The following is a 27,808-nucleotide window of genomic DNA, read 5'->3' as shown; positions in this document are numbered from 1 at the left end:
TAAAATAGAAACAAAACATACCAAAACCTACAGGTTACAGCAAAAGCATTTATAAGAGGGAAGTTTATAGCATTAAATTCCTACAGTAAGAAAAATAAAGATCTTAAATAAACAACATAATTTTACACCTCAAGAAACTAGAAAAAGAGGAACAAATTTAGCTCAAAGTTAGCAGAAGGAAGTAACTAAGATCAGAGCAGAAATAAATGAAACGGAGACCAGAAAAACAATAGAAAAGATCAATGAAACTAAAAGCTGATTTTCCGAAAAGACAAAATAAAATTGGCAAACCTTTAGCTAGTCTAGCTAAGAAAAAATGAGAAACAAATAAATAAAATCAGAAACGAAGGAGGAAACATTACAACTAACACCACAGAAATACACAGGATCATAAGAAACTACTCTGAACATTTATATGTCAACAAAATAGATAACATAGAATAATGGACAAATTCATAGAATAATACAATTTACCAAGATTGAATCATAAAAAAATAGAAAATATAAACCAACTAATAATGATAAGTAGACTGAATCAGTAATCAAAAACCCTGCAACAAAGAAAAGCCCAGAACCAGAGGTTTCACTGGTGAATTACCAAATATTTAAAGAAGAATTAATGCCAACCCTTAATAAACTCTTCCAAAAAACTGAAGAAGAGGGAATACTTCCAAATCCATTTTATGAGGTCAGCATTACCCTGATACCAAAGCCAGTTAAGGATACTACATGGAAAGAAAACTACAGCCAAATATCTTTTATTAATATAGATGCAAATATCCTCAACAAAAACTGGTAAACTGAATTCATTAGCACATTAAAAGAATCATACACTGTGATTAAATGAGACTTATCCCAAGGATGCAAGGATGATTTAACATACACAAATCAATAACTGCGATAAATCACATTAACAGAATAAAAGATAAAAATCATATGACCATCTCAGTAGATGCAAGAAAAGCATTTGGCAAAATACAACTTTCTTTCATGATAAATACTCTCAACAAATTGGGTGTAGAAAGAACATACCTTAATATAATAAAGGCCATATATGACAAAACCCACAGCGAACATCATACTCAATGGTGAAATGTTGGAAGGTTTTTCCTCTAAGGTCAGGAATAAGAAAAGGGTGCCCACTCTCACCACTCTTATTCAACATATTACTGGAAGCCCTAGCCAGAGCAATCAGGTAAGGCACAGAAATAAAAGGCATCCAAATTGAAAAAAAGAAGAAAAAATTGTCTCTGCTTGTGTATGATATGGTCTTACAAAGGTGTACTGTACTTCATTTTATTGTGCTTCACTTTATTGCTCTTTTCAGATGTTGCCTTTTTACTACTTGAAAGTTTGTGGCAAGCATACATTGAGCAAGTCTACTGGCATCATTTTTCCAACAGCTTTTATTCACTTTGTGTCTCTGTCACATTTTGGTAATTCTCACAATATTTCAAACCCTCCATAAGCAAAAAGATTATAACTAACTGAAGGCTCAGATGGTGGTTAGAATTTTTTAGCAATAAAGTATTTTTTAAAATAAGATATGTACACTTTTTTAGACATAATGCTATTGCATACTTAATAGACTACAGTATAGTGTAAATATAGCTTTTATACACACTGGGAAAACAAAAAATTTGTGTGACTTGTTTTATTGCCATATTCACTTTATTGTAGTGGTCTGGAACCAAACCCGTGATATCTCCGAGGTACGCCTATAGATAATCCTAAAGACTCCACCAAAAACCTGTTAGAACTAATCAACAAATTCAGTAAAGTTGCAGGACACAAAACCAACATACAGAAATTAGTTGTGTTTCTATACACTAACAACAAAACATCTGAAAAAGAAATAAAGTTTTACTATTTCCTTTAGAGGCTTTACATATCTTACTAATTTTATCATTCTTATTGTACTAGGGAGGGCTTCCAGAAAAAACAATGTTGAACAGAAGTTGTGAAAGTGGAATTATTGGGGCTGGTTCTGATCTTAGAAGAAAAGCGTACAAGGTTAGCAGATAATTTTTTTGTAGACGCACTCAACATTTGGAAGACTGCTGCCTTGCACTGGGACAAGGCCCTCATGCTACAGCTCTCCTGACGTGCCCCAACCTCTTGTACCCTATTCCCATGGACTAGATAAGCCCTGTGGGAAAGTATTGGGGGTCATTACAGACAAGTGTTAAGTCCATGATGTTCAGGACTCATATCTTTTACAGCACATTATCATAATGCTAATATTAAAAGTTTATTCAAAATTTGGCAGGTTTCTTCTTGTACCTTATGTGGAATATTCCTTTAATTCCCCCCTCTCTGGCTGTGAGAATCTTCTAAGAGAAGACTTATCTAAAAATGGGTACAAATGAACTTATCTACAAAACAGAAATAGAGTTACAGATGTAGAAAACAAACTTATGGTTACCAGGGGGTAAGGTGGGGGGATGGATAAGTTGGAAGATTGGGATTGACATATACACACTACTGTATATGAAACAGATAACTAATAAGGACCTACTGTATAGCACAGGGGACTCTGCTAAATACTCTCTAATGGCCTGTATGGGAAAAGAATCTAAAAAAGAGTGGCTATATGTATATGTATAACTGATTCACTTTGCTGTACACCTGAAACTGACACCACATTGTAAATCAACTATACTCCAATAAAAATTTTAAAAAATGACATCACTTTTTGAAATTTAGTTAATTTAAGGTTCTTTGCTTAAGCCCCTTATGTGTTGAAAAATATCTGATATTTTATCTTCCCTAGCTTATTATCTTTGTTAGGATGGAAGCATCCATCTCTAGTGACTTTCTTCATCCTCATCACAAGCAAAAGACTGAAAATATTTTTAAATCTACAGTGAATCTTGCAAAGTTTATTATTATCTAGAGAAAATAGTTCAAAGAAAAAATATATTTATAAAAAAAGAAAAATATATAACATATTTCTAGATTTAAGATACCATAAGACCCTTCATATATTTAATAAAAGTTTTCAGCTTTTGAAGTTAAAAAAACAATGAAAACAACAATTAAAATAATACCACATTAAAGGTACATTTAATTGTAAAGTTATAACTATATTTTATAGATAAAACTATTTATAATCTTTATCATAAAGAAGCAATGTGTTTTCAAATTGTTATTGGGTAAAGTTTTACTTGAAAATTCTAAATGTACCTATGTTGTGCATATAAGGCTCTTTATTCATAAGTGTGTTGTGGACATTACAATTATGGGTTGTCAATCAAGCAAAAAAATGCTATAATTTCATTAATTTATTCAAAATTCTCATGTTGAAATCAAGAGAACTTTTTGCACCTCTGGGGTTATTACCAGCCTAGTAATATCCACCTAGTCTCCTCAACCAGAAAGCACTGGAATGGAACAACAAAGACACCCATTGCTGTTTGTAGTAGACAAAGTGTCTAATAATATTAATAATAGTGATGTGGAAAATATACAAAATAGTACCAAAAAGGCCATGCTTACACTTAAGAATTCAAATAATGATTTCAGATGATTATTTAGACAATTCAACTGAAATAGGGTAGACACTTTTCCCCTCAATTTAAATAGCTAATCCTTTGAGGGCAATAATTTTTTATTAGAGATTCTAAAAATACATCAGATGGAACTCTGTGGAGATGACTTGTAATGTAGTACAATTAAGTGGCTGATCAGATAAGGAGCTACAATCTTAGATTTACTATGAAGACAAGAAGCATGTTGGCTGCTTCCTACCAGAAATCTATGGCATGAGAGTGGTGAAGTGAATAAAGCAAGATAACATAAGTAGAATGATTATTTGAAATATCACACTCTGTTGCTTAAAAAAAAAATCCTACATATTCTCTTATGTTTTCTTTCTCTTGGTAATTGTTCTGTATACATGGCCTAATGTCTAGAATGCAGTGTGTATTTCATAAACATTTGTTGAGAAAATTGACAAATGAATTAATTCATATTTTATACTTAGTAATAATAACTTTTCTGTTTTTCAGGTTAAATTATACTAATATTTTTCCCCAAATTATGCAGGTATATGCTATATTTCTGGGGGGAAGGGAGGTGAGTTTAGGTAAATCTGGAACTGCTGGGTTTTGATAAAGACGACTGAAGTCTTTTCAGTTTTAATTCCGTAAGTGACTCTAACATTCATTGTATTTAATAATGTCTCTTTTACTATTAATTATTCTTTAAAATATTTCTTAATTTTGGCTAATATAATAAGGTAATTTTGATTCATAATAATACATGAGAGGTAACAGTAAAAACAAAAAAAACAATAAATTTAAAACATAGATTTGTATAGATTTAAATATTGACAAACTTTTTTTTCAAGAAGAAATTTTATCTAGACTTTTTTACTATATTATTGACCATCTTTTTGTTTCAATAAATTTGAAGAAAAGAAAGACAAATGGTGAGCTATTAAGATCATGTTATAGGCCATTAAAATCATCATGAAGAATTAAAATTTTGATGCTAAAAGAAAAAAAAGAACTAATCATTTTACCCATTTGCTACATATTAAGAGAAAGCAAATTTGTCCCTAGAGACTAGGACAGTGCCTTTCATGTAGTCAACTTTCATGACATGTTTTATTATACTGGTTATTTTACTTATATTTATTACTTATGTTAATTAACTATATCACTATTATCAATAGGGCTATGTTCTCTGTATACATTATTTTATTTTAGCAGGGGATAAAGAACAAAATAACAGACTTATAAGAATACTTGAAGTTGACTGTATGCTTACTGCTGATGCCTACCCTTCCTAGAGCTTTTTTCTTTCTTGTGCCATCTAAGGTTTGTTAGGCAATACTGCATTATATACTGGGTTTATTCATTCAAAAGTTTTGTTGAAAGCCTTCTATGAGCCAGGAATAAATGGACGTATGAATAGAAGAAACCATCCATTTGAAGATCAGAGGGAAGAATCAATAAGTGGGTTAAATTAGTCAGGTTCAAGGAACAGAAAAAAGGCCGGTAGCTGTTGTACTGTAGTGAGTAAAATGTAGGCTGGCATGAGATAAAATCAACCAAATTAAAACAAAAATAAGAGTTTGCAGTCATTCTTATTGCAATGGAAGTGTATGAAATTATAAACTGAGAATTGATCAAGGTGTGGCTTAAATTTAAATAAATAATGCCAATTGCTATGTTGGGTATTAATAAAGGAAGCTGGGAGACAAGTTTGGAGGTTACTGTAGTCATTCCAGTGAAAGCTGACAGTGACTGAGACCAACATTGTAGCAGTGAAGTTGAAAAGGAGTAGATTTTTCTGAATGTGTTGTGGCACCACAGTCTGCAGGACTTGATCGCAGACTGGGTTAGAGTTTGAGGAAAAGAGAATAACCAAAGAACACTCATTGAAAACTCCATGAAGTAAGTGCTTTATCATATCAAGAATTTGGTCAACGAATACTGAATGGCTTTGTTTTCAGCAACTGGATGGATGATGGTTCCATTTACTTGGATGTGGAAGGCTGGGGAATTAAAAAGTTGAATTATTACCTTTATATTGGATTAATCAATCAGCAACATAACAGTCATCACAAGCTGGCTGGGAATCTAGGATTATTCAGTGTCTTTAATGTAATATACTCTGAATATACTATAAAGACATTTTCATCTACACGATCAAGAAACCTGATTAATTTGGACAATTTCCAGAGCACATTTTGCCCAGGATGTATTTCAAAGACAAATTAGTGGACAACTTGATGTTCAGTGGGGAAAACATGCTTATGCAGTATACCTAGTGTTTCTGCAAGCTTAGAATAATAACTGTTATTCATCATAAACTAAAGCATTTGGGCACCATGAGCCTTTAAGTATGACTAATTTAAATGCCTTTCTTTAAAAAAATTACCTATATTTATTTTGTTTCACAAAGATCAAAGAACTTTAAATTAACAAAGCTAGAGAAAAAGATTGAAAAAAATTCTCTTCAACATTTGAGGAGCCTCTTGATTATTGGAATTTTATTTGCTACTGAAGATAACTGATTTGTTTTGTGCTATTATTTTAAATTAAAAAGTAAGGTTGAGAAGTACAAAAACAGCTACCTAAAAAAACCAATGTAGGCATGTAATGTGTTGTTTTTCATTACATGTTTATTACACATGTAATGTGTGATACACAGTAAAACAACACATTACGTGCCTGATTTTTGTATTATAATGTGTCATTATTACCTCTCAAATTACAATTGTTAATTTTAATGAGTATCCTCTACTGATAACATCAATCTCAGTCAAATTTAAATAATTAATCCCTATGATTAAAATAATTATATCATTGAATATGATGCTATATTAATATAATAATAATATTAATATTGACAATATTTTGGGATAAATATGGATTTCAAAAGAAATATTTCTGTTCTTGACCATGAACTTATCACTTAATCATGAATTTTATGTGCATATACAAACAGCTTTCATTACTTGACTCCTGAGGTATTGGCCTCTTTCAGACAAATAATACATATATTTAAAAAATGCAGAATAAAACAATAATTATTTGTCATGTCATTGATTAGTAAAACAAAGCCACCAATAAAAATTTGTGAATTACAGAATAGTTGTATTCTAGCAGCTACTAGTGTATTCTGGAATTGTGTGTTACCATATGATTAGTTTTCTGTATAAGGAATATTGACAAAATATACTTTAATGCAAAATTGTATTCTATATGCTGGAATTCAGAGGGGAAAAAAGAAATGAAAGTGGTTAATCTACTGAATTATAAAACTGAAGGAACAGATACTTGAAATTGAATTTTTATTATCAACTGGTTGGATAGTAAAATTTTAGTTTACTATTCAGTCTCCCAGAATTCTCAGACCTTTGAAGAGACTTACTGAATATAACTTTTTCCAAATACTTCAACTCTAAAGAGAAGTAAACCCTCTGATAACTCAACAAAAAACACACACATACACACTCACAAAATCATAGAGACCTGAAGATAATATTGATACAATGCATATAGAATGTTCCACAGGGAGGGAAAGGGAGCATGTAAAAAAAAATGAATTGTAGTAAAATGAGAAAGATGTAAATCTAGTGAAAAGATGACTACTGGGAGTGAATGGTGCCAATTCTACCTTGAACTCAGAAGTTCTACAAAAGAGCTTTACAGGAGAAGTTGAAAAGGGAAGCTTTTATATAATAGCTCTCATTCCCCATTCTTCAAGAAGCTCCCCATACAATTATAGGGTGGGGACTCCTCAACACTTACAGATAGAGCACAAGGAAGTGCCGAGAAGTGTTAGAAACATCCAACTAGGTGTTGGGCGCAACTGAGGCAAGGAGCTGATTGTCTACACTTGACAGAAGCTAGTTGCTTAGTATTTTACAAATACAGTCTTATTGAAAACTCCATGAGGTAAGTGCTATATCAATTTATAGAATAGGAGAGATTAAATAATTTGATAATTGTTCATCATCTCAATGATGGAAGTATTACCTTCTATGACTCATCCCAAAGTCTGAGCTCTCAACCACCACTTTATCCTGTCATGTTATGATTGATTTCCACTATGAACAAAAGACCAGCTTTTTCAAAAGATGCAGATATATAAAACACGCAGGATAACACTAGGGGGAGAGAAGTAAGAACAGTGGAAATGAGCTATGGTAAAAATATTGTAGTTTTGTAAAGGTGACAGAGGTAAGGTCAGTGATTGGGAGGTTTGAGAAAGATAAAGAGCAAGCATCTTGAAAAGAAAGAACAGAGTGAGCCTCTGCAGAATGCGAGTAAGCAATGTGTTAAGTAGACTTTAGTATATATTATGTGTACATATTATTGCAGAGGTACCTCCAGTTTTCATTTCTGCATGTCAGGAGCTTGGAAGTTGCCACTCCATGCCAAAAAAACAAGTAAAAAGCATAACAGACTGAAAAATCAACAACTCTTCTTGGATCCATAGGAGAGGAGAGGGAAGCACATAGGACAAACTGCTCCCTCCATGAAAGGAGAGACAGACAGGCAAATATAAGGAGTCTCAACTTATCAGAGTAGAGATATACAAGCAGAAACCTCTGCAGCAACTGGTGCCAGGGTCGGAAAACTGGAACTGTAACTGACGAATTGCTGGAGGCTCAAATACAGACAACTCTAAGAGTTAAAAACTCCAGGGGTTCCCCCATTATTGAAGGGGTTCTGAAATTTTGTGTGATTTATCTCCAGGATCTTGACCAGGTTCTCAAAATGAATATCAGAGAAAAATCCCTTCATGCTTCCAACTACAATATTTTTACCATAGCTCATTTCCACTGTTCTTACTTCTCTCCCCCTAGTGTTATCCTGCGTGTTTTATATATCTGCATCTTTTGAAAAAGCTGGTCTTTTGTTCATAGTGGAAATCAATCATAACATGACAGGATAAAGGAAAAGGAATTATTTTGAAATATACCAGAGCACTGTTCTTCTTAGCAGGGCCTGACCTCAGAGGAAACTAGTTAACCGGAGCCTAACCTGCTGGGGTATTATCAGAGCTGAACTAACCTGGAGGAGGGTAAATACCCAACTCCAGTCAGCTCTATCCTTGCACATGAGAGAAGGGAAATGCCCACTCCAGCCATCCTGTCCCACCTAAAGGGGCAGAAAAAACTGAGATCACTTGTGAAGTTCAGTCCAGAGGCATATGGTCACTTAAAGACTGAGACCGAATAAGAGGGCTGTAGAATGCCTCCCCTCCCTCCACACCTCACCTCCATATTACAAAAAGTCTATTACAGCAGTGCCTTTTATTTGATATATCATGTCCAGCTGTCAAAACAAACAAAAAAAATTACAAGGCATACCAAAGGCAAAAAACACAATTTGAAGGGACTGAGCAAGTGTCAGAAACAGACATGGCAGGGATGTTGAAATTATCAGACTAGGAATTTAAAACAGCTACGACTAGGGGAGTGGCGTTATCAAGATTGTAAGGCAGTTGACGCCTAACTTCGGTCCCCTCACAAGAAAACCAGCTGGTGTCTATCCCTATTCACTGGCAAAGCCCCTTAACAATTCCCAGGAAATAAAACTAGACTCTGGGTAATAAACTAAAGTCCTCTGTGCTTCATCTAGTTTCATTTGCTCATAGTATGCTGCGTGCAGAGGCCCTGCCTCAGGTACTTCAGACCCGAGTTTCCCAGGGCCAAAGGGCTGCGACCTCTAATGGCTAAACTGACACCTCAGCTCCGCGGGCTGTCAGTGGAAGAGCTGCGCGCCACACGGCAATTCAAGGTGGTGGGCTGCGCACAGAGACACTGGGCCTGGCACTGCGAGATCTGGGGCTGGAGCAGCACAGCTGCATGCCAGATCCCTGAGAACTCCACCCCCTCCCCACTGACGAGATCCCCAGAAAGCAGCCCTGCCACTGGCCTGGCTGGGAGAGGGTGTACTCTAGAGCAGGGGTCCCCAACCCACAAGCCGCAGACTGCTACAGGTCCGTGGCCTGTTAGGAACTGGGCCGCACAGCAGGAGGTGAGCCGCAGGGGAGCGAGTGAAGCTTCATCTGCTGCTCCCTATCGCTCCCCATCCCTCGCATGAGCACCTGGACCATCCCCATCCTCCCACCCCCGTCTGTGGAAAAACAGTCTTCCACGAAACCGGTCCCTGGTGCCAGAAAGGTTGGGGACCACTGCTCTAGAGCACAGAGTTTGCACCGCTCTATTCTTTGATCAAAGAATAAAGCTTTTCTTTGCTTCCAAACTGGACTTGGTCTTGTTCTATTGGCTAGAACGACACCGGGCAGGAGGACCCTTATTAGGGACCAACATAGACAAGACACCTTTGTGAAAATCCCCAAACTTGGACATGAGGCTGAAGCACACACCTGGACCACAGAGACCTAGAAGGAACATAGTAGAAGGGTAAGAAGAGTGGATTCACACTGACCACATCACTCCTCCCACAGGCCAGCACAGTACTGTACGGAGAGGCCCCTCCTGGTCATACAGTTCTTCCAGTAGGACAGAGAGAGCCCAACATGGACATCTAGCTTCTCCAGCATTGTGGGACACTTCCTGAGAGACCCACTTGGGTCTCACTTTATGGGGATCACTGAGGGTATCTGCAGGGCTGGACCACTGGAGCTCAGAGATGGAGAAGGTGGTGGGGCTTATAGCAACCAGCACTCAGGTCTTGGAGGACCTCATTTCTACAGGCAGTGGCTTCCATGCAGAGATGCCAGCAAACAGCTCTATTCATTTTTAGAGAGGAGCTGGTGGCCCTCTCTGGACAGGGAGTTCGGTTGGCAGTTTTGATTGGCTTGGGTCCCCAGCCTATGGACTATATTTGCTGGGTAGCCCATTTTACAACTCCATCTGGGCAGGGAAGCAAATTTGGATCCCAGACCAAATGCTGAGCATACCCTTCACTCCCAAGCCCCAGGAAGCTTGGCCACAAACACCCAGCAGCCTCAGAGCACATCCTATGGCCCACCAGAGTAGAGAGGCAAATCAGCATCCCCGACCAATTGTTGAGCATAGCCTCCAGATCTGCTCAACCAGGAAGCCTGGCCTGAGACCCTGGGCAGCCTTAAAGTACATCCTTCATCCCACGCAGGCAGGGAAGCAAATTCAGAGCTCCGCTTAACTGCTGAACATGCCCTCCAGTATAGCCCAATCAGGAAGCCTGGCCAGAGAACCCAGGTAGCAATGAAACCCACCCTACAGCCCTCTCAGGCCCATTTGTTGAGCATGACCTCTGGCCCACCTGATCAGAGAGCTTGAACAGTGACCTCAGGTAGCCTCAGAGTCCAGCTGATTGTACTGCCCAGCCACAGAGCGCAGCCTATGGTCTTGTCCAATTGCAGAGCACAACCTGCATCCTTGCCCAGGCAGGAAACTCAGCCAGTGACCCCTCCCAATCACAGAGGATAGCCTACAGATCCACCCAACCAGGGAGCCTGGACAGCTCCCTGATCCAACCACAGGAAACAGCTGCAGCCCCATCCAACTGTGGGGTATAGCTGAAAGTCCCACCTAAACAGGGAACCCAGCTGATGACCTTGCCCAACAGGAGAGCAAAGACAGAGGCTTGCTCAGTTGCAGAGCCCAGCCAGTAGCCTTGCTAAATTCAGGGCAAAGACTGCAGTCCTGCTTGATAGCAGAGCATAGCCTAAGGCTTCCAACTGAACAGGAAGCCCGGCCTGCAGCACCTCCTAAATGCAGAGTCCAACCAGCAGTACCATCTGGGTGGGGAGCACAGACTGAGGTCCTACCTGACCAGGAACTCAGGCTAAAGACCTGTCCAATCATGGAGTCCAACTAGCAGCACTGCCCTACTGGGGAACACAGCCTGCAACCCCATATGGACAAAGGTAATTGCAGAGTCCCACTTATGGCCACACCTGACCACAGAGCATGCCTACTTGAACACAGACTACAGCCAGCAGGCCCACCCAACAATGCAGCTGAAATAGTGACACCCCCTGACCTCAGAGCATGAGCAGTGGCCTCACTTAACTGGTGAATCTGACAGCAATCCCATCTTGACTGTGGACACTACCAACTAACCCATTCAGAATCCCAAGCTAAGCTGAATGATAAAGGTCTTTCCCTGCTGAGGTGAATGTGTGTAAAGTATAGAAGAGGACATTGCATCCTCAAATGCACCAATATCAAGGCAAAAATACAAAGATTACAGAAAGTCTGGTAAACATTATGCCACCACGGGAAACTAATAAAGCTTCAATAAATGATCATAAGCAAATGGACATCTATGAACTGTCTGACAAATAGAATAATCCTATTAAAGAAATTCAGTGAACTACAAAATCACACAATTAAACAAAATTGGGGAAAAATGCATAAAGAAAATGAGAAGTTTTAAAAGAAATAGAAAGCATTAAAAAAGAAAAGAAAAGAAAAGAAAAGAAATCCTAGAGCTGAAGAATATAGTGGCTGAACTGAAGAATTTAAAAGAAAGCTCCAAAGACAGAGCAGGTCAAAACAAGGCTGCCTAACTACACCACCTCTACTCAGCATAGTACTTGAAGTTCTACCCAGAGCAATTAGGCAAGAAAAATAAGTAAAAGGCATCCAAATCAGAAAGAACTAATGAATGAATTTAGCAGTGTTACATGCTACAAAGTCAACATGCAAAAATCAGTTACATTTCTATACACTAACAAGGAACTATTTGAAAAGAAATAAATAAAACAATTCAATTTACAATAGCATCATAAACTAAAAATAGTTAAGAATAATCTTAATGAAGGAGGTGAATAATCTGTGCACTGAAAACTATAAGGCTTTGATAAAAGAAACTAAAGAATATATCAATGAATAGAAGGGTATCCAGGGTATCCCATGTTAAATGGATTTGAAGAATTAATATTGTTAAAATATGCACACTATCCAAAGCGATCAATGAAATTAATAAAATCTCAATTTAAATTTCAATGGTATTCTTCACAGAAATAGCAGAAACAATCTGAAAACTTATATAGAACTACAGACCCTGAATAACCAAAGTAATCCAAAGAAAAAAGAATAAAGTGGTCAGCATCATATTTCCTGATTTAACCTGTATTATATAGCATAAATAACCAAAACAGCATGGTACTGGCATAAAAACAGACACACCAATCAATATGAGAGCCCATAAATAACCCCATGCATATATAGTCAACTAATGTTTGACAAGGGTGCCACAAACACACAACGGGGAAAGAGTATTCTCTTTAATTAGCAGTGTTGGGAAAACAGGATATCCACATGCAAAAAAAAAAAAAAATTGGATCTCTATTTTATACCATATACAAAATTAACTTAAAATGGTTAAAGACTTAAATGTAAGACCTAATACCATAGAACTTCCAGAAGAAAAGATAGGGGAAAAGTTCCTTGACATCGTTCTTGGCAGCATTTTTTTGATATAACTCCAATATATCACATATATGAATATTATTCAGCCTTTATAAAGAAGGAAATCCTGTCATTTTCAATTTCATTTCATTTGCAATAACACTGATGGACCTTGAGGAAATTACGCTAAGTGATATAAGTTAGAGAAAGACAAATGCTGTATGATCTCACATCTATGTGGAATCTAAAATGCTCTCAGAAACAGAGTAAGATAGCTGTTTCCAAGGGGCTGAGGATAGGGAAAACGAGAAGATATTGGTCAAAGGATATAAACTTTCAATCCTAAAATGAGAAAGTTCTGTGGATCTAATATACGGCATAGTGACTGTAACTAACAATACTGCATTATATACTTGATCACTAAGGGAGTAGGTTTTAAATGTTCTCACCCCACGCACACACAAAAAACGATAATCATGTGAGGTGATAGAAGTGGGAGCTAACCTTACTGTGGTAATCCTTTCACAATACATGTGTGTATGAAGTCATGTTGTACATCTTGAAATTATACAATGTTATATATCACTTATATCTTAATAAAGCTGAAAAAATTTTAAAAAACATTGATAAGGTTTCCCTCCTATCAAATAAAATATACTTATATTTGCACCATGTATACAATATTGATTAAAATGGCTATTTATTATAGTACACTGTTTCAGCAAATATTAAAGAATCAACAACAAACTAACCAAATCTTACCTAAATGCATTGAATCACTAATAAATAACAAAATAAACTAAAAATCCACCTGGAAACTAAAGCATGATATTCTTATATAACAGAATGCCATTAAAATAATATAGGTCAAAAGGTACAAACTTCCAGTTATAAGATACATAAGTTCTGGGTATATAGTGTACAGCTTCGTGATGAAAGTTAACAATATTTTATTGTATATTTGAAAGTTGCTAGGAGAGTAGATCTTAAAAGTCCTTATCACAAGAAAAAAATTGTGTAACTCTGTGAGGTGAATGATGTTAACTAAACCTACTGTGGTAATCATTTCACAATATATACATATATCAAATCATGTTGTATACCTAAAACTAATATAATGCCATAGGTCAATTTTATCTCAAAACTGGAAAAAAGCAAAATAAATAAAATGACATAGGTGTATGTTTATGGTATGAAAATTAATTTATGCCATGTTAAGTGGAAAAAGCATGTTCAAAAATAATTGTATGATTCTCTTTCTCACTACTCTAAGAAACATTATTTTGTCACTTAGATATAAGGAAACCAAGGTTATACACCAAGTACTTGGCAAAAATAGAATTTGAACACAAACTAGTTTGTGCCAGAGCCTTTGCCTATATACAGAAAATTGTGGTGATCTATAATTTGTAGACTTAACATTTTTCCATTTTATTTGTATTATCTTTATTATACAGTATAATTGATTATATATAATAATACATATTTCAAATAAAAATTTATTCAAAATCAACTTGCTTCATTTTTCTCCTAGGAGAAATATATACACACAATATGTTTTACTTATAAGTAAAAAATATAATAAGTATTGTGTTTTGGATACATCTATTATCTTGATCATACCATAGGATACTAGTGAGGTACTGAAAATACCTAATATCATACCTTTAACAGGGTTTCAATATTCTTCTGAGGCTCTAATGAATCCATTGGCAATGGATTTTGCAAACTTAAGTTAGCTAAATACTGGGTTGGCCAAAAGTTCGTTCAGTTAGTGAATACATTGTTCAGTAAAGTTCTTCGTGAAAATGAAAAATGCATGTTTTATTTTTACTTAAAAGTGAACAAACTTTTCAGCCAATCCAATACTTTCTGTGTAGAATAAGTGTATAGAATAGAATCAGTGGGATCACTGCAGTTGACTAGAAAACCAGAAAGTCAGTTATTAGGGGTTTCTCAAGTTATAATTCATTCTCATAAGTTATTAGATTTGATTTTGAAGATTACCTTAGGATGTTCTAATATTTGGATCATTCTTTCATGAAGATTTTCAGTGATACTCCCTGTCTAGCTTACTTCTGTGCACCAGAATTCTGCTGCCAGAGTTCAAAATGCTCAAAATTGAAGATTAGAACAACTACTTATATTCAAAATTTCTGAAAAAGAGAATGTTTGTTAGATAAATTCTGCTCACTTGTATTGATATAATAATTTAGAACAAAATCCATTAGTGTCTACCACTTTTACCGAAGCATATAAAATCTCAATATAAATTTCTTGATTGAATTTTCAACACTTTCTGACAATTGCCTTTTGTCATTTAAATACTTATTGTGAAAGAGCAAAGAACAAATTTAATTTAGTGTCTAATTCTGAGTGGATCTGATCAGTGTTATGGTAGTAGTCCAGTTAAATAAGGTGAGGTGTGTAGGGTTTATTAAGTTCCAACTCCAGAGTGTGAGGACTCTCTGCAGAAAGAAATGTAATTTGATGTTTCTGACACTAGTTGCATGGTTGAGAACACATTTATAAAGACACTCATTTATTAGTATGTGCATTTAGATAGAATAATCCTAACCTGCGCATTTGATGCTTTAGCTGTGCCTCATTAACAATGTCAGTTGGTCCAGAAGCCAAATGGGATTCGCTGCCACTAACATTTATGGAAAGTTTATACACATCTCTCAGTATGAGTCATTTTGCCTCAATATAGCCATTTTTTCATCACTGGTTTAAGTGAGACTTAAAATTTTAGTGAAACAGATGTTCTGAGTGCTTAAAGGGTATGTGTACGTGTGTGTGTGTGTGTGTGCGCACGCGCACATGTACACGTGCATGTGTGTGGTGGTAGGTGGGCAAGTTAAAGTCTAATGTTTATTTATTCAGAACATTAGATATTTTATTCCAAGGAAAGAAGTACCTCATTTTTTCCCTATAACCTGCACAGATTTGGAAATTTGAAAGAAATAATTCAGTAATAAAGAAGTGCTTATTTGCATAAAGAAATATTTATAAAATATTATGTAAATGAACACTTCTATCTATATTCTAAAATATATGAAGAACTATTTTTTTAGCTTATAGCTATTTAAATGTAAAAGGGCCTCCTTTAAGTGACTACTATGATTACATTAAATTTATTACAGTCAACAATTTAAATTGTTTAATATTTAGTGTTCTGCATTTTGTAATTATCATGTAATCAGCATGCTTGCATCTATTAACCATAATTTAAAGAAGCAGCATGTTATCACTCTTGTCAGATTTAATTTGATGAAATATACTTCATTCTTATTAATTTACTTAGGAAAGGATTTATGTGGTACACAAAGGAATGACAATATGATGAAGAAAAAAAAAACTTCATGTGAGTATACATGTCAGAGGGCAAATCGTTTGCAAAAAATAGCAGTGAAAAGATGGTCATAATATTAAAATCCTCTTTTTTACTTCAAGTTAACAAGAAATTTTCTAGCATTTGGTATAGAGACAGTAATCACAAAGCACTGCTTTTTCTTTTTTTAAATATTATCAGTTAAGACCAGATTTCCTTTTCCTTTTGGCTTTCTAACCTTTAGAATTTATCAGAATTTACATAATTGTAAAGGATAAGATTGCTAACTTAAAAAACTGGATCTAAGCAAAATACTCTTATGTGGAAGATTGAAAATTAAAGCAATTTTGTGACAAAGACTGAAATAAATTATACCAGCCACATATTTTTCTTAAGAATTAAGAAAAATATTTAATTTACCTTCATTTTTTCCCATTTCTGACATCTTACTTTTCTTTATATAGATCCAAGCTTGTTTCCTTCCTTCCAAAGAACTTATTTTACGTTTCTTCTGCTAGTCACAAGGTCCTTCAGTTTTGTTTCCATTTTTCAATGAGACCGTCTTTATTTCTCATTCACATTTGAAGGATGATTTGTTGTATATACAATTCTAAGTTTGTTCTTTTTTTTTCTTTCAACATATTAAGTATTTCACTCTGTTCTCTGCTTGCATGGTTTCTGACAAGAAGTCCTCTAGTATTCTTGCCTTATTTGACTATAAGAAAACCGGTTTTTCCTCCGGTTTCTTTTAAGATTTTTTCTTTGTCTTTGGTTTCTTGCAGTTTGATATGATATGCCCAGGGTTTTCTGTTTGTTTATTTGTTTTGTTTCATTGGAAGTATCCTTTTTATGTTCTCTGAGGTGGTTTGGTGTCTGTGATAAATTTTATAAGATTCTCTGTTATTATTACAAATATTCCATACACACCTTTTAATCTTTACCTTCTCATTCTGATTTTCCAATCATGCATGTCATACCTTTAAAATTGTCTCATAGCTCTTAGATGTTGTGTTCGTTTGTTTATTTGTTTTTAACTCCTTCTTTCTATTTCAGTTTGGGAACTTTCTATTGACTTATTTTCAAGCTTAGTGATTTTTTCCCAGTCTTGTCAAGTGTACAGATAAGCCCATCAAAACATTCTTATTTCCTAACACTCTCATTTTGATTTCTAATATTTCCTTGTGATTTCTTATAGTTTCTCTCTGTCTCCTTAAATTACCTATCTGTCCATACTTATTGTACACTTTTTCCATCAGACAGATGCCTTAACATATTAAGCATGGTTACTTTAAATTCCCTGTATGATAATTCTAACATAATATCTGGTTCAGGGTCTGATGTTTAATTTTGTCTCTTCACATTGTGTTTTCTCTTGCCTTTTGGCATGACATAATTTTTTGTTGAGAAGTAAACATACTGCATTGGGTGATAGGAACTGAGATTTAAAAAGCTTTTAGTGTGAAGATTTAAGTTAATGTGGCTAGGCATTCGGCTATGTGTAATATTTGCTATAGCTATATGTGACAGAGTCTTCAATTTCCTTTGGTGGCCTTTCCCCCCCCCCCTTTTGACTTTGGGTTTCCCTAACTAATCTTTCTCAGAGAGAGTTTATGTCTTGTAGCTCTATTGTCTGAATTGACATTTTTAATACTGGAGTCCTGCTATAATACACACTATAATCTTCCCATTAAATCTCAGAGTTTTAGTGGGTATGTGTCTTGGAGCTTTGGCAATCACAAGTGTTTATCCAGGGATAAAACTCCCCCCGCCCCCATCCTCTACTTTTCCCTGTTGTGGCATTCTCTAATTCCTTGAAGACCTGACCAAAATTGAATATGGAGTTTTTCCCCCACTCCGGTGAGACAGGAAGCTAGAGGGGAATGAGGATGGAAGAATGCCCTTCCCTCAAATGAGACAGTGCTCCAGCAGTCTTTCCATGAACATAGGCCTTTGTACTGGAGAAGTATCTAGGTCTGTTTCACAATTACCCTTCCCCTCCCCCTGTCCCAAAGAGGTCATTTGGGAGATCTTTATCTTGAGAACCAAGCATGGTCACTTGATATTAAGCTCAGAAAAATGAGGGTCACCAATAGCTCTTCATTTGCACACTAGTGCACCTTGAGTCGCTAGCTGTTCGTCAATATTACCACTTAAGTGTTCCTATCAGTTTATGGCTCCAGAGGCTCATGCTCCAGGTAAGGCGACCCTGGCTATGTCTCTCTGGATGAACTTGTCTTTCCAGATTTCAGGAAAGCAATTTGCACTGAAACTTAATTTTCTGTTAGATCAAAGAAAAGTCATTAATTTTCAGTTTGACCTGCTTTTTCTTGTAATAAGAATGGGAGTGGCAACTTTCAAGTTCTTTACATGCCAGATATGAAACTGAAAGTCATCATTATTTAATCTTAAAACACATTTAAATTATTAATGAGTAAATTTTAGTGACATGGGAAAATATCCACAATGTAATGTTAAGTCAAAAAAGTGAGATAAAATGGTATATGCAAATATAAAAAGATAAAAATTAAGAATAAAATTTTAAAAAGTTAAAAAAAGGAAAAAATGTATAAAGCATGATCTCATTCATATAAGACAGTTGTTATAGAAGGACTGAAATATACAAAACTAGCAGTTATTTCTAGGTAGTGATATTATTCGAGATAATGTTACATCATTTTTGCCCTAACTGCCCTCTAATGAGTACTTGTTAATTTATTGTCACACATTACAAACTATAATCATTTTATATATATATAAAGCATTTACCAATATATAACATTTATAATTTTATATTTCTATATAATTATATATAAATGCATTTCATAAATATTTAATACTTATATAACAAGCATATTATATAATAAATATTTGTAATTATAAAATTATACACAATTATTTATATATAATTATTATATGTAAAATTTACCAATATAAATACCAGTTTAAAATATATTGTCATTAAATTAAAATATTAACTTCTTTAACTTAAAACTTAATCAGTTGATTCTTCCCTTTAATAATAAAAAATAAAAATATATTAATAACTCTCATTTATTAAATACTACAATTTACCAGGTCATTAATAAACAAATATTTATTATGTTTGTGAATTTTGGGCTGAAATAGTTGAACAAGGTTGCTAGAAACTGGGTCTTCAAGTTTGGATAAAATTCAAGTAATATTAGAAAAGAGTTCTATCTATCTATCTAGCTCTTTGTTTCTAGTTCAAGTAAGCAGCTGTTGTTCTGACTAGAATAAAAGAGGCTGTGTTGAACTGCCTGTGAATGCTCTTTGGGAATTATTATCAGAGGTCACTTAAGAACAGTTCCTCCCTCTCCAGAAGTGCATGTCATTTGGCTTTATAACACACCCAACTCCTACAGAGCCCCATAATTTACAGCACTTAACTAACTGTCATACATAATGAGAAGAGATTGTTTAATATATCTGACAATAATTCAGCAAGTTGTCAAACTAGATTATCAGCTCCATTAAAATTCAATCAGACAAAAAAATTCAATCAGACACAATAAATGAGATGCTTGATTAATTTCACATATGCTGGCTGTAGTTTGACCTCCTCTGGAGAAAAAAAAAAAAATTATATGTATCCAGGGAAGATACACACACACAATTACTTCAGGAAGGAGTTTTATTTTACATGGGAAACCGATAGTACATGTGCCTAGTAGCTTTGTTTTTGAGTTATTTTAAATATTATATTTCTTATCTTAACATGGAGTATTCATTGATATCTCCAGATCTGCTGTATATTTCCCTTAAAAGCAACAGGCTAGATTTCTCATCCATGACACAAGGAAATAAAGCTTGCTTTGTACATCTGTAAAATAAGTGGCTTACATGAATGTGAGGTTTTCTAGCACAGCCAAATGGGCCACATGGCCTATGTTTTTATAGTGCAAGTAAATTTTACTGGCTATAAGTATAAATATTTTTAATCTCAAGGAGAAAAAACAAACAAAAAAAAGAAGTCACAAAGAAAATGGCTTAATTTTTCTGGAGACTGTATGGCCTCATTTTGGGACATTGTTGAGAGTTATCAGGTTTTTTTTTGGACGTTTTTTGAGATATTTTAGCTTACATAAAGTTAGTATGGTGAGATTCTACTCCTGTCATAAAAAGTGAGATAACATCTATCCCTAAATAAAATATTTTCTTTTAGATTCCAAAGAAAAACTCGCTATTATGAGTGTCAGAAGACCAGGGTTTAAATTTAAGCTCTTCCACTTACTGCTTGTTTAAATTTTATCAAATTATTTAATGTTTCTGAGCTTTAGTTTTCTTATCAGTAAACGTATTTAAGTAAACCCATCTCACACATTATGCTTGTGAATATTAAACACAATTTTGTACATGAACAAGATTTCTAAATTTTAAAGGGCTATGCAAATGCAAAGTAAAATTATAGCAATAATATTGTCATTGGTCTCATATGGTTCATGAATCATAAACATAATTGTATACTCAAAATATATTTGACAGTGACATAAAGCCATTTATGTCCAAAGAAAACTTAATAAGGATTTTTTTGGTAGCACTTCTCCAATTTCCTTTCTCATATCTCCCATCCCTGCTGGGCAAGACGACAACATTATACCTAATGTCAAATGTTGACATCACACAAAAGTAAAATACTTCCCTTCTGTACAAAAATTTGTATAATAAGAACCAACTTTACATGAATGACCCCCTTAACTTAGACATGCTCCTAAGCATTTTACATAGATTTATGTCTTAAAGATTCATAACCTTACAAATTAATTTATAATATATTAATTTACTCCCTTAATTTTACAGATGCAGAAACTGAGGAATAGAGAGATTAAGTGACTTCTTCAAGTCAGTCATCTTCTAAGTGAAAAAGTAAAAAATTAAACAAGAAACCCTGACACTGGGATCCACGGTATTAAGCAATATACTACACCACCTTTAAAATCTAGATGGAAGTGTGGAACTGAACTCAGATACTCAGGTTTAAAAAAAAATTTTTTTTTCAAAATTCATGTCAGGCTAAATGGTATGCTATGCCATAAACAGGAAAAAAAAAAAATGCCAGAGCTACAGGAATAAGAGCTGAGGGGTTGGGATATATGCTAAAAGCTTACATGACTGTTCTAAAGTAATTCTTATAATATTATGGTTATTTTAACCTCCTTTGATGAAAAAAGATAAATGTTAAGAATTAAGTAAATCCTTTTAATCATACAGCCAGTGAGTGAAGTAGCTGGGATTTGAGCCAATGTTTGTCTTGCATCTAACGACTACACCATCAAAGTAATTTTAAAGATATTTCTTTAAAAAGAGGCAATCATCTCTCCATTACATATTACATTCTACAACCTAAAATAGATTAAATATTTAAAATTTCTGATAAAAACAATTTTCAAAGCAAAAATTGTTAGATAATTTTAAATTTAAGCACTCTGTTTTGAAGGGAATCTTAGGAATTTACAAGATTTTCTAAAGCATCCGGGCATTACAGGTTGAGATTTAGAGTAGAAAAATTTAGATCCACTATTCTTTCTTCTGCCTAATAGAGAGGAGTGTTGTGAGTAGAGAAAATGAGATCAAATATATGAATACATGATAAATACTTTACAATGACCTAAAACAATAATTTACTATGACTAAAGAATGAAAGATAGTATGGTTTAACAAAGTTTTTGTTAGAAGATTAGGAATCAATTGCTTTCATTAAAAGAAAGCAATGATGTAACTTAACTAAATGCATATTAGTTCAAGAGTAATAAGGTGTTTTAAAAGGTGCATGGAAATTGCCATTGAGAAATTAATTTGAAATCAGATTCTCAGGCATAGCAACCATATATTCTTAAGTAGATCTCCAATAGGGCAAAAAAGTTTTCTGTTGATTTTTAAAAAATAACTACTAAAAATGGTACAAATAAACTTATTTATAAAACAGAAATAGAGTCACAGATGTAGAAAACAAACTTATGGTTACCAAGGGGGAAGGGGGAGAGGAATAAATTGGGAGATTGGGATTGACATATACACACGACTATATATAAAATAGATGACTAATAAGAACCAACTGTGTAGCACAGGGAAGTCTACTCAATACTCTGTAATGACCTATATGGGAATAGAATGTAAAAAAGAGTGGATATATGTATATGTATAACGGAATAACGTTGCTGTACGGCAGAAACTAACGCAACATTGAAAATCAACTATACTCCAATAAAAATTAATTAAAAATAATAAAAATAACTACGTTATTCTGGGAAAAGGGGTTCTAAGATCATACTTAAAATATATGACATATATACACTCATATGTATAAAATAGATAACTAATAAGAACCTGCTGTAGAAAAATAAGTAAATAAAATAAAATTAAAAATATATATATATATATCTTTAGGCTGCCTCTTCTTCAAATAGTGTCTGACTCAGCAGTATCGCCCATGGATTACTTTTTTTCAAGTGAAATAACCAATAAGAAGCATTTATAGTTTGTTCCAAAATCATTCAATGAACATTCAGCCCCGTAATGCTGTATCCTTCTGTATCATTCAAGGTTTTTAGTTACAAATATAGAAATGAAAATAAACAAAACCCAAAACAAACCAACACACACATTCTCTGCCAGCCTCGTGGTATTCTACCAGTCATTATGAAAAGAACATACCCAATTATTTGTTGTTCCTTGACCCTGGGTTTTCAAATGAGAAATATGCTTATTCTCATTCTCAAATGAGAATATCTCCTCTCCAAAAGAGGAGATTCAGGACTTAAAATTGATGGCCTAGCCTAAAGCAGATCTACCCCAGAAGACCCAAAAAAACATGAGAGAACAGTAAATGAGAATTTGGGAGTTGACTGTTATGAAGCATTACTATAGCAGTGGATGACTCAATTCAGAGAACACAAAGGAACTATGCTCAAAACAGATACTGTACTAGTCTAGCTAAACATATCTGGGTACCACGGTTGGGTATTTGCATAGAATGCTAGGAACTAGATGCTAGAATCATGATGAATGCTTCCTCAAAGGAGGTAGATACCTCTGCCTACTTCCTAATGAAAAAATCAATTATTCACAGCATCTGCTTAATTATTCTGCACTTTTCTGAACTGCAATCTCCTGTAAGACCCCCGGAGATATCCTCACACTAACCCTGGTGTTATGTATGTGTATGTTAAGTTACATAACAAAGAGAGTTTTGCAGATAGAATTAAGTTTCTGGGCCATAAAATCAGAAAGTTATCCTGGATAATCTAGGTAGATTAAATGTGATTACGACTTTTAAAAGTGGAAGAAAGCTTCAGTCAGAGATGAGACTAAAAAAGAGGCAGAAGATTTTTGAAATCTGAGTGGAACTCAACCCACCATCGCTGGATTTGAAAATGGAGGAATGAAACCACAAGCCAAGGAATGCAACAGCTTGTAAATTGTGGACTGCCTGCAGATACCAAGAAAACAGTGACCTTGGTCATTTCCAGCGGTAAGAAACTTAGGTCTGCCAACAATCTGAATAAACCAGAAAGTCAGTACTTTCCCCATAGTTTCCAGAAAGCAATATAACCCTGCTGCCAACCTTGATTTTAACCCTATGGGACTCACACCAGACTCTGACCTACAGAACTGCAAATGAATAAACTTGTGTTATCTTAAGCCACTAAGTTTGTGTTAATTTGTTATCACAGGAAACACACACACACACACACACACACACAAACACCAAAAAAAGATTGTATAGTTTTTTTTATAATATGTGCATACCTATATATAATGGCCTATCAATTATGTATTACATTGCTTGACACTCCAGTATATGAGAAGAGGAAACTAGTGTCTCTTTGCATTCCTCCTCCTCTATGCTTCTCTCTCCTGCTCTGAGCATCAGTCTGGTATACCATAAGCTTACACAGTTAGGGTAAGAGGCAGCTTTAGTTTTCCTAATAGAATTTTAAATCTCCATTCTTTCACATTTACATTAGCAATAAATTTAAAACATTTACAATCAACTCTATAATTCTAATACAATGTTCTATGTCTTGCCTATAGATCATTGTGTAAAAACTGGAAGTCCAGGAATATACATTATTTATAATTCTTTGACAATGCAAATATGATTCACTGCTAAACCAGCAATTCCATCCACAGAGTAGCAGAAATCCTCTTCAACAATATATATATACTTGAACCATATATTATTTGCACCAGCGTCAAATGAATTTTCTTTACTTATATTTAACTAATTAATTAAGTGCTTTAACAGATATTTATCAAGTGCTCACTATATAACAGGTATCTATCAGAGAATGAAAGCCATAAGCCACATTTATGTAAAATGTAAAAATTATTTCATGTCTTAATTTACTTCATATACAAATAATGTATTATTTTTCTGGGTGTTTTTTTTTTCTGGTTAATCCAATTAAATTTCATTTTTGCTAAGTAGATTCTGAATGTCAGAAGTAATAGAGACTTGTGTTTGTGTATAAGTGTGTGTGTGTGACTGAGACAGAGAGAGAAAGAAAGAGAATATGGATGTGTTGTACTAGGTCACTATTGAATTCAGGAAATATCTAGGTTTTGAAAAATTCTTTAGAAAGATGGCAAAAAAAATTGTGACATTAGTAACAGTATATGCATCTTAATTTTGTTTATAGTGTACAGAAATGCAACAGATTTTTTTAAGTTAAATTTGTATCCTGCAACTTTACTGAATTGATTGATTAGTTCCAACATATTTTGCTGGTTTCTTTAAGCTTTTCTATATATAAGATCATGCCATCTGCAGAAAGACAATTTTATTTCTTCCTTTCTGATTTGGATGACTTTTATTTCTTTTCTTGCCTAATTGCTCTGACTTCCAGTAGTATGTTGAATAGAAGTGGTTAGAATAGGCATTCTTTCTTCTTTATTCTCCTCTGATTTTATAATTTTAAATAATTTGTATTTGTGTTCACAGATTCTTTCTACTGATTGATCAAATCTGCTGTTGATATACTCCATTGTATTTTTCATTTCATTCACTGTATTTTTCAACTCCAGAATTTGTTTTGTTCTTTTTATGATTTCTATCTCTTCATTGAACTACTCATTTTGTTCTTGTTTTGTTTTCCTGATTTATTTGCAGTTTGGTAGGTTGCTGAGCTTCCTTAAAATAATGATTTTGAATTCTTTGTCAGGAAATTTGTAGATCTCCATTTCTTTGAGATCCGTTACTGGAAAATTGTTATGTTTTCTTGGTGATGTCATATTTTCTTAATTTTTCATGCTCCTTGAAATCTTATGTTGCTGTCTTCACATTTAAAGAAATAGTCATCTCTTCCAGTCTCACTGATTCCCTTTGGGAATAAAATTACCTTCATCAATCAGGCTAGCTAGAGCTTCTGACCGTCTCTCAGGCCTTTTCTATGGATTCACCCACCCCCCCAAACACTTATTCCCTCTGGTGCGAGAATTCTTAAATTGTATGCTTTTTCTCTATCCCCCAAGGCCAGGCTAGGTTCAGAGGCTTTTGGTTTTGCTAGGGTAATGCCCTTAAATTCTTAATTTTATGTGCCTTCTCCCAATCCCACAGAGTGGGCTGGCTTTCTGCATGTGTTCATGAGCCAACTGCAAAGACTCACTCATTATCCATACTGGTGCATGGAAGTCTGCCATGGGTGGGAGGTGGGATGATGAGTGAGACACTCAGAGCATTTAGGGTTCCTGTAGCCTAGTTGGGGGGGTCTACAGGCAAAGTGTCCCAAGCAGTTTGTGGTCAGATTCCCTGACTGGGTCCATGATGTGTTTAGTAGGATCCATAGCCATTAGATGTTTTCCAAGCCTGGTTACTCCCAGTCTCTCACAATCCACAGCCATGTTACTCATGGCTTGCCTCATTATTGCTGGTGAGGAAAGAAAGAAGTGGATTCTTGGCCAGCAGCCCACATGTCTGGGAAGCTGAGTTCTCACTCGCTACTCTCTCACTTTCCCCCATGGAGAAATCACAGTCTGAGGTTGTCTCTCTTGACACTGAGCTGTGCTGCTATGGAAGGAGGGATGATGTGGATAAAGTGAATCTGTTCTTATCCTCTTCAATGTGTCTATTCTCTGATTTTTTTTTTTTTTTTTGCCCCATCAGTGTGCTGGAACTTCTCTGCTGAGCTCCCAGACTCCCACAAAGGTACACTTGTCTATGGGTAGTAGTCAAAGTCAGTGCTCTATGAGGGAATGACAGCAGAAAACTCATATTCCACCATCTTGCTGATGACATTTCTCCATCAAAACAACATTTCTTATTAATATTTAGTTTGCTATACTTCCTATAAGCATGAGCTTTGTCTAACTTGTCTTTCTGTTCCATGATAGGCAATGATATTTTCTTAGCAAATTACATCATAGGTAGGCAGATCATATAATGTGATGGGTAGGAGTTGTGAGGTGCTCTAGCACTTGGGCTCTAATAATTTCTGCATGAAATTCTTGCAAGAGGCAGAGAAGAGGGTCTTTCAGCTCCACAAACTAGGAGAGAAAATACCCGTCTCCAGCTTAGTGTAGAAGTTCTTGGTTCAGGTCTCTGAGTATAATTTTTAAATGATTTCTTATAGTTAAAAAGTTAAATTTCTCTTGATAACAAATATGTTCAATGAAACGATTGGGGAATTCAGAAACTACTCAACCAAAGGAGACCATATTTTCACTTCCATATACACCTAGAGAAGTGTACAAGCTTCATAAAATAGTCCCTTGAGTCTCACTTTTCTTTATCTAGTTTATAAATTGAAATGAGATGATGCAAATGGGATTTTAAACATTTATAAAACTTATAAGTGATGGATCATATTTCGGTTCTGAAACAGAAGTTACCAGATTTGCATTTTTGTGCTGTGTATTCCACATGCCAGGAAGTTTTATTTTAGCCAAATTACTTAGCATATTTTCTTAATTATCAATGACATTTTTTATTTTTAAAAGTTTTCTAAAGGGAATATGTGTTGTATAATTTATAAATGTATTTTATGTGATAGTATTTAGGTTTTGCTTTCATCAAAGCTATAATTTAATTATAGTCCTCTTAAAAAATCTAAGGCATCTTAGATTCAGAAAATATGTTACACCATTCATTGTTTTCACAGATATTTATTCAGTGTCTGCTAAGATCTAGACTATGTATAGGTACCAGATATGTAACAACTGATAAGACAAAGATGATCTCTGCTCACTGTGGTAGAGAAAAATAAATATACAGTATATTTTGAAATTCTTTATTAAACAATATTTACAGGACTGAATGTTTTAAAAAATCAGTTTTTATATCATTACAACTGTGATCCCTATTGTAATGACATCGTTTCTTTTCTCTCTCTCTTCCACATGGATAAAGCCAAGAAATCAAGGACTGGTTCAGACGAGCTGCTTTCCCATACCAGGTTGCTGAAACCAAAGCTGAGACCATCCCCTTGATAGTCCAAGAAGACGGGTGCAGCTGTGGTAATTTTCACCCAAACCAGAGACTTAAAACTCAGGTAATTCTTTATATTTGAGTGCTTTATTTCTATATGTCCTATTAAAAGAATCAATTCTGATTGTTCTCACTTCACTTAATTTTTTTAATCTAGCATTCATATATGGAAATTTTAATTTGAAAGATCCTATAAGAG

This window comes from Mesoplodon bidens (genome assembly GCF_964165515.1).
Source record: "Mesoplodon bidens genome assembly, chromosome: 11".
NCBI classification, from domain to species: domain Eukaryota; kingdom Metazoa; phylum Chordata; class Mammalia; order Artiodactyla; family Ziphiidae; genus Mesoplodon; species Mesoplodon bidens.
Note: the sequence above shows the minus strand (reverse complement) of the source record.